The following is a 13,015-nucleotide window of genomic DNA, read 5'->3' as shown; positions in this document are numbered from 1 at the left end:
AACATGTGTAGTAACTGTTAAATGAGAAACTATTTTCTTCTGTAAGCCTTCATCTTAAGTGAGAATAGCAGCACAATTGGAAGAGTGTAGTCAATGTCACTGAATTGTGTATGTAGAAATTTTTGAAATGGTGTATCTTTGCCTATGTGTATTTTCACCAAAAAAAAAAAGGTTGAGAAGTTAGAGGGTTGGCATGTTGTGGGGTTATTAACCAATGTCATAAAACAATATGTGTACTACTGTTTCACGAGAAACTATTTGTTCTGTAAGCCTTCACCTGAAGTACAATTAAAAAAAAAAAATAACTTGCACATTATTGGGCATTCTAAAGTTGTTTCATTTGTAGTCTCTTGGCAACTCCGTGAGGTAGGTTTTATTATTTCTATTTCACAGAGGTTGAAACTGAGACTTTGAAAGGATAGGAAACTTGCCCAAATCACACAACTTAGAAATGCAAAACTGAGTTTGAAGTCTAGGCTGACTCCAAAATATCTGAGTTCCTCATATTGTACCAGGTTACCTCCTCAGGAGGGACGTGTCCCTGGAGAAGGACATCATGCTTGATAAAGCAGAGAGTCAGCAAAAACGAGAAAGACCCTCAACAAGACGGATTGACACAGTGGCTGCAACAATGGGCTCAAACATAGCAATGATTTTGAGGATGGCACAGGACCAGGCCGTGTTTTGTTCTGTTGTACATAGGGTTGCTGTGAGTCAGAACCGACTTGAGGGCACCTAACAACAACAACCTTCTCAGAAAAAAGAGATGAGTTAAAATTGTTTCACACTGAGGGCTTTGTACCTTACGGTAGAGAGAGCAGTGCTTTTCGAATAAAGTTCCAGCAAATTTGCCATGAAGACTGGGGACTGACGGGGAGGAGGACAGTTGGGATATAGGGTATAGGCGGGAGGGGTTGTGTTTTCTCTGCCCATATACAAGGTTGATTTGGGTCAATACTCTCTTGTGCTCACATGTGCCTCATAGCATTGCAGTTGATCTCTCCAACTAAGCATCCTTAACCACCTGAGGTACGTAACCCAGCATTCAGCATTTACAGACTTTTTTTTTTTTTTGATGGATGTGCTTTCATTAGTCAGGGGATGGTGAGGTTAGTATGCTAGGCTCTTCTTTTTCATCAAAGGAAATGCTTAGTTTAAAATAAGGAGCAAAACCTTTTCATCAGCACTAAGTTAGTTCACTGTGGGTATGTGTGTACAGGTTTCAGCTGAGTCCCTCCACAAGGGTTGATGTTATAGTGCTCACCTATGGCTGAATGTACTTTAGCAGGATTTTGTAAACGTCTTTGGGGTAATGACCGTGTCATAAACTTCACTTGTGTCTTGTCTGCTGCTAAGCTGGGTTGGAACAGTGAATGGGGTCCTCATCATTCAAGGAAAAATTGGTATATGTGTATGTGTATGTATATTTGCATATCCTTAAAGTGAATCCACTTTACATGGTGTCAAATTTAATAGAAAATAATCAAAAGAAGTGTGATTGGGTCTTTATCTTCATGGAGAAACTAAGTGTCATGGTGACAATTTGTTTATTCTTACATTTAAATATATTTAGGTTAAAATTATAATTAGCACTTTAACAAAACAAACAAAGATGAATCAAATCCTGATCATTCTTTTTTGTTTGTTTTGTTTTTCTTGGCCTAATATTTAAATAAAATTGTATGATAGCAATATTGGAAATCTTAATGTATGTATGATTTTTGCAATGATATCATAAAAAGAGTTATTTTTACTGTAAATGAGGACTTCTTTAATTTTCTAAGGATTTTTAAAGTTCTTTGTTATTCAAATAGTTCTCTTACTATGCCTATCACATCAGCATCCTGTTGATTTTCTATTAATTAATTTTTAAGAAGTTCACCTCTGCCAGTCCCTCATTTGGGTTTTCTCATGATCCAATAAGTTTTCTAGCATCACATTCATCAACTTTTTGAAAACCTACTACTTTTGCAATATTTGTTATTTTACTTGGCAATCTGCTGCATTGTATTTGCATTGTTTGGTCTAATATTTACACCGTCGTTAGAGTTGATATTGATGTGATGAGTAGGAATACAAGCTAGTGTTGAGTGGAGTGGATAACTGGTGATTGGTGTTGGTGGTGCAATGGTTAAGTGCTCAGCTGCTAACCAAAAGGTCGGTGGTTCAAACCCACCAGCTGCTCCCTGGAAGAAAAAGATAACAGCCTTGGAAACCCTCTGGGGCAGTTCTATTCTGTCATATAGTGTCACTATGAGTCAGAAGTGACTTGATGGCACAGAACAACAACTGTGTTATAAAAGACCATTTGGTCCCTTTGTGACTATTTCTGTGTTATGATGCATTTTTTTTCCCTTAGCAGCCATGTGCTTGTGGAATGGAGAATAATGAATGTTCAAATAACAAGGACTCTCTGGGCTTAAATAATTGTTGAATTGAATTGAATTGACCTATCCTGGATCAGTCCTCAATCTATAAATGTAGCAGTTGTTGGGCGCATACAGACTTTGGACTGCCCATAGATCATCAACTACGTTCTCTTCTAACCATTCTGGTGAGCATGAATAGAGCTGAAAGCATTCTAGAATCACTATAATCTCCAATCCAAAGACCTGTTTGAAGGCTTATAATTATCTCTATTGTGATATCTTTCAACAGATCTAAGAAGTTGTGTAATTTTGATTCCAGATGGGCTAAGAAGATGGTAAGACTGAATGGGACTTGGGTTCCAGACCTGTTCTATTATTGCTGTATTGTATTTTTTGAGGGGGAGGGGGATTCATTTAGCTTTCGTAGACTTCATATACAAAGATATCACCTTTATTTTTTTAACCTGATACAATCTAGTAATAATCAGTTTTCGTTTCTGTAGTATTTTAGGTACAATAGGTCAGTGGGAGAAGCTGAAAGTGTTTGCTAACCACCTCCTCCTCCATCTACATATACATGGCCACATATTTGAATAACATTATTTGCAAAGTATAACAGCATTTCAAAACACCAATTAACAGATGTTTTCATGGGTACAGAGAAGAAGGAAGGCTTGTTTCTTTAATATGTTGTTTATATGTTTGTGTATGGGTTTTTTTTTTTCCTCTTATTACAGTTGCGCATGTTTTTTTGATTACTTTTGTATTTTTCTTCCCACTGGATTGCAAGCTCCTTAAGGACAAGGACCTTGTCTTATTTTGTTTTATGTCCCTAGGATCTAACATAAACTAAACCATCAAGTCAATTTCAACTCATAGTGACCCTGTAGGACAGAGTCGAACTGCCCCATAGGGTTTCCAAGGAGCACCTGGTGGATTCGAACTGCCAACCTTTTCATTAGCAGCTGTAGCTCTTAACCACTATGCCATCAGGGTTTCCAGGATCTAACACAGGACTCCATAAATGTTTGTTACATTTTTCTTTAATTGAAGCAGAAATGAAGAACCTGGTTTAGAAGGAAGGAAATGGTAAATTATTGTGGTGAAAGTGAAGTGAGGTTGTACTAAGTTTGCAAGGACAGGAAATAAAGCAAGGTTAACTGGTGGAAGGCAGTACACAGGGGCAGGTTCCTTGCAGTGTTTTATGAAAAGGGCAGAGGACAAAGTACAGTGGCTATTCCACTGGAAAAACAAATAAACAAGCTGGAACATTCTTGCCTGAGCACCTGTAAACTGGAGTCTGTGAGCAGTTCAGTTAGATGTTTTAGGTTAGTGGCAAGATCATAAACTCACCTGTGTATTCTCTGAGGGTTTTTTAATTTATATTCTTCCAAAAATGCTTCTTAGAAAATAATACTCTCTAATCAAGTATCAATGAAGTTTAGTTAGGAGATTCTATCACATCAGAAATTTCCAATGACCAAAAAAGACTGTGAGAAGGTTTTTCTGGAAGTGATATGTCTACAGAAAGTATTCATAAAGTTCTGAAGAAAGAAGAGCTTAATTAGACAGACGATCCATTTCCTGAACAGGCACATACAGGTGTTGGATTAATTCTCATTTCCTCCAAAAGAGGCACAATAACTATGATGATTAGCATTCGTTGTTTGGGGGCTTAGCCATTCTCTAGTTTATTTTCACTTGGCGGGAGAAGAGGAAGGCGATTCTATTGCTTGTGGGTTGGGTCCTGTTAGTCATGAATGTTGGATTTCTCCCACACAGAATATGTGTTAAATTGAGCCCCAGATTATCTGAATGTGGCTTGCTCTTGGTTAAGCTACAATCATTTTGGCCAGATGGATGTTTTAAGCTCTCTCTCCCTGCTTTTAGTGGCTCAGGGAACACACACTAATTTTGATCTCAACGAATCCATGCTTGATTAGGAAAGGAAACAGAAAGCTACTACATAAAATCAAGAAATTCCTGCCAAAGTCAAACGCATCCTTTTTCAATATTTTATCAATTCTTTCCCGTTTGGTTTATCCATGTCACCTTGATCCCTCCATTTCAGGGTATATAACTGAGAGTTTATTATATTGGAAGTTAATGAACAATTTCATCAATATCAAAAAGCTAATACTGACTTGGAAGATCAGAATGTTGAGAGCACTTTCTGAAGGGTATGGGCCTTAGCTTCTGTTTCTCAGTGCTTCTGCTTCTTTGAAATAAGGAAGTTTCTAGGTCTTAGTTTTCTTGTGCTCACTTGTCTTTTCTTTGGTGTTTTACAAAACAGAGTCATCAAAACCTTTCCCATTTTGCCACTGCACAGACATGGTGTCACCATCAAGAAAAAAAATCTTTTTATTCTTTGTGCGCTTCCAGGGATCCTAGTTGTTAAATCACATTACAAGTTATTGATCTGAGATATTTTAAAATATTTTTAAACTGTTGGCAGGGTGATTAGGAATAGCCATTCTTACTAGAGTTAGTCTTTCAGTAGTCAAGTTTAGTTAACTATTGGACTGACTGAAGTTTAAAAACAGATCAGATATTGGAAAGAAGGGTAAATGAAGTACCAAGTTTCATTTAAATATAAGAAGATTATATAAAGAAAAATTGTAAAGAAGTTAATTACCATATTTTACACATAATGCACACCTTCTACGCTTGTCAACACTGCCCTTGAGTTATTTTTGTAAGAGTGCTATGCTAATTATTTTTACAACAACATGTGGAAAAATTGGCATAGCAGCATTTATGAAAATACCTCGCAGGGTGAGGGCATGGTTGGCAAACAAACATAGAAGGTGCATGTTATTTGCATAAAAATACGGTAAAGATTTTTTAAAAAGAGTGATGGAGTGAAACATTGATGAAGATGAGATTTTTATGTCTACTACATAAGGCAATGCAATGTGGAAGACAGGAAAATTGGCAAACTCCCTTGAGTAGTCACAAAGAATCAGTCTGATCTGCAATATTTTTCCTTTAGTTCAGAAAGGTACCCCCTTCTGCTACTAAGCAATTAAGCTCAACATCAGCATTTAAATATATGTAAGTGATTTTTTAATGTTCTTATGTGGTTTTGAGAAGTTTAGACCTACCGAAGTCATCTAGATATAGGTAATACATTAACAAAATTCACTGTGGTAGAGTCATAAAGAGGAAAGTTACTCTAAGAATTGCAAATGATCTCAATTAACTTATAAAGAAGCAAGGAAGTGTGTGAAACTCAAATTTTAGCAGAACTAAATTTTAATGCTGCTCTTTTTTCTATTTCTTCTCATAACATTATGCCATTGATTTGCTCACCCTCAAACACACACACATAGGCAAAGTTATTTTAGGGGAGATGTTTAGTAGAGGTCCAAGCACGAGTCACAGGCCAAATCTTATCATTAGCTGTGTTTTGTCTCACTCTACATAGTGTTTAAATTTTTTAATAAATTTATCTTGAACACTAAATAAGAAAAACAAAAAACAAATCCATTGCCATTGAATTGATACAAACTCATGGTGGCCCCATGTGTTACAGAGTATAATTGCTCTATAGGGTTTTCTTGACTGTAATGTTTACAGAAGCAGATCACCAGGCCTTTCTTCTGCAGTGATGCTAGGTGGGCTTGAACCAACAAGCTTTACGTTCTTTTTAAAAAAATAATAAAAACTCAAAGAAATTGAAACATAAACTTTATTTGAGAGTTATAGTATATGCATATAAGCAGACCATTCTGATTAAAAACAAAACAAAACAGCAAAACAAAGCAAATGGCTTAAAGCAGACTAGTTACAATGAAGCTTATCAAGAGGAGAGGAGGGAGAAGAATAGAAGACCAACCATTGGCTAATCTTAATGCTATTGATTGAACACTGCCCTCTACCTTTTACTGAGATTAACTGATAACAGATTACTAGTGGTCTCTAGCCTGGATGCTAAAATTTGGCCCTCCACCCACTTGTAGCCATGAGACCTTTTGAAGTTTAAATCAAATAAGCCTAGAATCTTTTTCATTAAACCATAATGTAATGGTTTTGTTGTTGCCTGTCCTTTTCTAGGAGGAAAAGATAAATTTACATTGTCGTAGAGCAGCTTATGGTAAAAGAATAAAGTCAATGCTTTCGAAGTTTGATTCAGGCTTTTTACAGTTAATATTTGATTTCATGGGTAAAAAAAAATTAAAATTAAAGTAAGATGTCTGTTTTTAATTTTGCTCTTTGACATCTCCCCCCCTCTGATCATGATTCAATTAGATTCTTTGATCAGCTAAGTATTGGCCTGGCACCATCTAAGATTTTTTCAGTCTCGGTAATTATATGTCATTTCTGTTGGTTTCTTAGCTTTTTCTCTTCATTGTTCCTCTAGTCAGAAGAAGACTATTTTCTTAGATGGCCAGTCGAAAGCTTTTAAGACACCAGACACCAAACAGCTTAGTAGCTTAATAGTAATATAAAAGATCAAAATGAGGAGAATGCATAAGCCAATGGTGTGAAAAGCTTGTCTGGCCCACAAACCCAAATTTCCTAACCATGAAAACAAATCACAAGAAGATGCAAGAGAAGAATTTGCAGCATGTGTTGTATCCCTAGCATGAACTTTTGCTAAAATTGTATCTCAATATACTTCCACTCAGGTGTCATTAATATACGTACAACAGTTTGCTTTTACCAAAGAACAAACTCCTCCTTGGAAAGCAGGTAAATAATAAAGAGCTAATCTATTTTGTAATGTAATTGTCTTTATCTGTGCTATTTCAGAGAGAGAGAGAACAGCCTCACCTAAATTACTGAGTCATCTTGTCTAACATCATTTGTAACCTTAACTATATATACACACACACACACATAAATACACATACACAAGCACATATGTATGTATATATTCCATAGATTAAACCAATTTCAGTAACTAAAGTTATCATAATGGTTATAGAATAGTCAATTAGTGCTCTCTTGGTCAATGGGTATAGATATAATCTGAAGTCTCTGGCTAGGGGTGGAAACATTTCCCCATTTTGGGTGTGTTCCCATTGTGATTTTTATCATTTGGCTTTTAAAAATACCTCCACAATAGAGTGCTTGTTTATTGTTTTTTAATGATGGGCATTCACCCAATTTCTGATAACTGTATTAAAACAGCATTTGTCCTGTTTTAACCTCGATGTCCACTTTATTTATCCTATTTTTTAAATATCTTTAAAAGATCTACATACCATTGGGAGGAGTTCTTTGACTGTTTCTTTACTCTACTCTTGGTAAGCAGTTTAGCCTTCGCTTCTTTAACATAAGTTTTCTTTATAGATAAATCCATAACATCTTAGCTAACTTTTTAACTTTGTTCCATCTAGGTTTGTCGTATGCGTCCCTTTTTCTCATTCTGGAACTACTAAGTTCTTACTGCAAGACAAAATTAAATTGCTTTTAAGCTGACATAAAAACTTTTGTCAGAACAAATCCATTTTCATAAATTCTTTGGAATATTAGGATTACTAAACTTATGTAAACACTTATCACTAAACCAACCAGAATAGAGTTCTATGAAGAAATATTATAATCTAATTCAATAATACCATCTGGAAGTAGGGAAGTATTCCATTTTTATAACCCTATCTTCTGCACCTGAATTTAGAGACCATCTCAAGACTAGATTTGATGCATTGAACACTAATGACCGAAGACCAGATGACATGTGGAATGACATCAAGGACATCATACATGAAGAAAGCAATAGGTCATTAAAAAGACAGCAAAGAAAGAAAAGACAAAAGTGGATGTTAGAAGAGACTCTGAAACTTGCTGTTGAACTTACAGTAGCTAAAGGGAATGGAATAAATGATGAAGTAAAGAGCTGAACAGAAGATTTCAAAGGGCAGCTTGAGAAGACAAAGTTTTATAATGAACTGTGCAAAGAACTGGAGTTAGAAAACCAAAAGGGAAGAACACACTCAGCATTTCTCAAGCTGAAAGAACTGAAGAAAAAAATTCAAGCCTCGAGTTGCAATTCTGAAGAATTCTTTGGGCAAAAGATTGAACGACGCATGAAGCAACAAAAGAAGATGGAAGGAATACACAGAGTCACTATACCAAAAAGAATTGGTTGGTGTTCAACCATTTTATGATCAAGAACCAATGGTATTGAAGGAAGAAGTCCAAGCTGCACTGAAGGCATTGTCGAAAAACAAGGCTTCAGGAATTGACGGAATACCAGTTGAGATATTTGAACAAATGAATGCAGTGCTGGAAGTGCTCACTCGTCTATGCCAATAAACTTGGAATACGGCTACCTGGCCAACCGACTGGAAGAGATCCATATTTACACCTATTCCCAAGAAAGATGATCCAACCGAATGCGGAAATCATTGAACAATATCATTAATATCACATGCAAGTAAAATTGTTTTTATTGTACTTTAGGTGGAGGTTTGCAGAACAAATAGTTTCTCATTAAACAGTTAGTACACATGTTGTTTTATGACAATGATTAACAACCCCACGACATGTCAACACTGCCCACTCTCAACCTTGGGTTCCCTACTACCAGCTTTCATGTCCCCTCCTGCTTTCTAGTCCTTGTCCCTAGACTGTTGTGCCCCATTAGTCTCATTTTGTTTTATGAGGCTGTCTAGTCTTTGGCTAAATGGTGAACCTTGGGAGTGACTTCATTACTGAGCTAAAAGGGTGTCCAGGGGCCATACTCTCGGGGTTTCTCCAGTCTCTGTCAGGCCAGTAAGTCTGGTCTTTTTTAGTGAGTTAGAATTTTGTCCTACATTTTTTTTCCAGCTCTGTCCAGGACCCTCTTTTGTGATACCAGTCAGAGTAGTCCATGGTGGTAGCTGGGCACTATCTAGTTATACTGGACTCAGTCTGGTGAGGCTGTGGTAGTTGTGGTCCATTAGTCCTTTGGACTAATCTTTTCCTTGTGTCCTGTTCTCTTCATTCTCCCTTGCTACCGAAGGAGTGAGACCAGTGGAGCATCTTAGACGGCTGCTCACAGGCTTATAAGACCCCAGACACATGCAAATAAAATTTTGCTGAAGATCATTCAAAAGCAGCTGCAGTGGTGTATTGTCAGGGAACTGTCAGAAATTCAGCCGGTTTCAGAAGAGGACGTGGACCAGGGATATCATTGCTGATGTCAGATGGATCTTGGCTGAAAGCAGAGAATACCAGAAAGATGTTTACCTGTGTTTTATTGACTATGCAAAGGCCTTTGACTGTGTGGATCGTAACAAATTATGGATGACATTGCAAAAAAATGGGAATTCCAAAACATTTAATTGTGCTCATGAGGAAACGTACATAGACCAAGAGGCAGTCTTTCGAACAGAACAAGGGGATACTGCATGGTTTAAAATCAGGAAAGGTGTTTGTCAGGATTGTATCCTTTGATGCTTACCTATTCACCAAACCTATTCAATACCATACCTATTCAATCTGTATGCTGAGCAAATATTTGGAGAAACTGGACTATATGAAGAACGTGGCATCAGAATTGGAGGAAGACACATTAACAGCCTGCGATATGTAGATGACAGAACCTTGCTTGCTGAAAGTGAAGACGACTTGAAGCACTTACTGGTGAAGATCAAGGACTACAGCCTTCAGTATGGATTACACATCAGCATAAAGAAAACAAAAATCCTCACAACTGGACTCATCAGCAACATCCTGATAAACAGAGAAAATATTGAAGTTGTCAGGATTTCATTTTCCTTGGATTCACAATCAATGCCCATGGAAGCAGCAATGAAGAAATCAAACGACATACTGCATTGGGCAAATCTGCAAAAGACCTCTTTAAAGTGTTAAAAAGCAAAGATGTCACTTTGAGGACCAAGGTGTGCCTGACCCAAGTCATGGTGTTTTTAATCACCCCATATGCATGCAAAAGCTGAACAATGAATAAGGAAGAGCAAAGAAGAATTGACACCTTTGAATTATGGTGTTGGCGAAGAATATTGAATATACCATGGACTGCCAGAAGAATGAACAAATCTTGGAAGAAGTACAGCCAGAATGCTTCTTAGAAGCAAGGATGGCAAGACTTCGTCTCACATACTTTGGACCTGTTATCAGGAAGGACCAGTCCTTGGCAAAGGACATCATGCTTGGTGAAACAGAGGGTCATCGAAAAAGAGGAAGACCCTCAAGGAGATAGATTGACACAGTGGCTGCAACAATGGGTTCAAGCACAACAACGATAGTGACGATGGCACAGGTCCGGGAAGCATTTTGTTCTTTTGTGCATAGTGTCTCTGTGAGTTGGAACCAACATGACAGCACCTAACAACAACAACAACAACAACATCTTATGCACACTTTTGAGAATTTTTTAGAGAAGAAATTTAGAATAAATTTATTTTGTTAGTTCCTGGAAGCATAGCACTATAGACAGAAGCACCATGCCGTCCCTCCACAGCAAAGATCCAAAAAACTAAGTCAAAGAGAGACACACATAAATCCTGAAACCCTAAGCATCAAATGGAGAGATAAAGAACTCAGCCAAGCACCAAATGGAATAAGAAACTGACCAAGAACAGAGATCGAGGAAAGATACATGCAGAGGTCCCCTGTCAACTACTGCAGCACGGATCTGCCATCTGGGACTCCTACTGGAGATCAGTGAACAGTGGGTACGAGAAAGCAGCTTCATGGAGTTTCCAGCAGGAGACAGAACAACCGGTAACCAGCGATATAGGCTTTACCACCCCCTACCCTTCTTCACCAGCACTTGGCCTCCTCTGCTTCCTGCAGCCACAGTCTCTTGGCTGGGAAGCACTGGCTTCACCCCAGAACCCACAGGATTCCACCCATCTGTGCTCGTTGGCTTCCTGAGTGCCATTTGTTGGCTGCTGGTGTTGCTTTTTTCCCCTTCTTTAGGTTTCCTCCTTACCTCTCACCACCACCCACCCCCTTCTCTCAAACACCTGGCTCTGTGTGCCATCTTTGCTTCTTCCTGAAAGACTGAGGGGTACAGCTTGACTGTGGGACTGCTTCCCAGACTGTGCCACTGCGCTGGTGGGACCTCCAGGGCTTGTTTTATTTATTTGTTCTGTTTTGGTTTGTTTGTTTGTTTCCTTTTCTTTTCTCGGCTTGGGAGCCCCTTCTGGCTTGGTAGTGCTGTGTGGCTTGGGAGCTTCTCCCTTACTCTGTGTAGACGCACAGTGACCTCCCTGGGGGAATTTCTTTTTTCTTGTTTCTGTTTTTTTTTTCTTGGTTTTATTTTTTTGTTTCTTTGTTTTGTTTTCTTCTCTCTCTTTTTTCCTTTTTGTCTTTCTTTATTTCTAGTTTCCCATCTCTCTATACTTACCTTCTCTTCCTGTCTCCTGAATACCTGGTTCTGTGTGACAGCTCTACCTCTTCTAGCCAGGCTGCAATTCACACCCTGGGAGCAACTTCCCAAGTCCTACCAGCCACACCGGTGGGATACTTGGGGGCTTTTCTTTTTTTCTCTAATTTTTATTTATTCATTTTTTTCCTTTTATCCCTTTTCCTTTTTTTTCTCTTTTGTTTTTCTCCATTTCTCAGTCTTTTATCTTTCCACTCCAATAGCAAGCTCCCTTAACACTCTTTTTTGTTGTTTGTGTGTATGTTTTTGGCTCCTATTCCTCTCTCCTCTTTCCCATACCCATCTTAGCTCCACGCATCATGATCTCCCCCCTCCTTCATGCCTACCTGCACTGTGCACTGAACATCACAACCCCAAGCAGCACAGGCATAGCCTACCGGAAACTTCCCTGCACTGATTCCCTGTCGGCCATAGTACATGCCACAAACAACCCATCCCAGCAACTCCCCTTCAGCTGGGCCTGCCCTGCTGTACCATACCTGAGTGACAGACCCTGCCCATTATAGAAGGAGGTGAAAAGTATCCTGCCCACAGATGAGCAAACAACAAAGAATGCACAGCCCACCTATTCAGACATAACCAAATAAAAAAACAGGTCAAAACAAGCAAATTTACAATCAATAAATGAGGGAAATAACTACTAAATATCCCAAAGACAGCAGACAATATCAACACATATAAAAAACAGGACAGAATGGTTCCAGTAGGCATCTAAAATGAAACACCAGATGACTTTCCAGTAGAAGAAAAGGCACTAGAACTACCTGATAGGGAATTCAAATCTCTAATACTAAGAATTATCCAAGAGTTGAATCAAAAAGCAGACAAAAATGAGAAAAAAAGACAAATTCATGGAAAAGGCAGACAAACTCATGGAAAATTCATAGAAAAAATGGAAGATTTCAAGAAAATAATCTAGGAACAAAATACTAAAATAAATTCACAAGTAGAAATCATACAAAAACAAAAATTAGAAATCCAAAAGATAAAAAACAAGATTTCAGAAATGGACAGTGTCATAGAAGGGCTGTGGAGAAGGTTTGAAATGAGGGAAGATAGGATCAGAGAAACTGAAGAAAAACACTTGGATACAACTCTGTTTGAGGAAAACTCAGTAACAAAGAACAAAGAAAAATGAAGAAACCCTGAGAATCGTGTGGGATACAATCAAAAGCAAAAATCTGTGAGTGATCGGAGTTCTAGAACAGGGGGAGAAAACAGAAAACACAGAGAGGATCATTGAAGAACTGCTGACAGAAAACTTCCCCAATATCATGAAAGATGAAAAGCCGACCATCCA

The 13,015-nt window shown here is 38.0% G+C and overlaps 1 long non-coding RNA gene across 2 annotated transcripts in view; it reads left to right on the top strand.

Moving 5' to 3' along the window:
• The window catches only part of LOC111821981 (uncharacterized), a 15,799-nt gene extending 7,703 nt beyond the window's left edge, over positions 1–8,096 (top strand). The window contains exons 2-4 of one of the 2 annotated variants that reach the window (XR_002825279.1): positions 2,363–2,554; positions 2,659–2,704; positions 7,001–8,096. This is a non-coding gene — a long non-coding RNA (uncharacterized LOC111821981). Of the gene's footprint in view, positions 1–2,359; positions 2,555–2,658; positions 2,705–7,000 lie in introns of both variants that reach the window. The other variant, XR_002825278.1, reaches the window with a different exon arrangement.
• The last annotated feature ends 4,919 nt before the right edge of the window (positions 8,097–13,015 follow it).

This window comes from Trichechus manatus, unplaced genomic scaffold (assembly GCF_000243295.1).
Source record: "Trichechus manatus latirostris isolate Lorelei unplaced genomic scaffold, TriManLat1.0 scaffold00119, whole genome shotgun sequence".
Taxonomy (NCBI): domain Eukaryota; kingdom Metazoa; phylum Chordata; class Mammalia; order Sirenia; family Trichechidae; genus Trichechus; species Trichechus manatus.
This window is presented reverse-complemented; position numbering and strand designations above follow the sequence as displayed.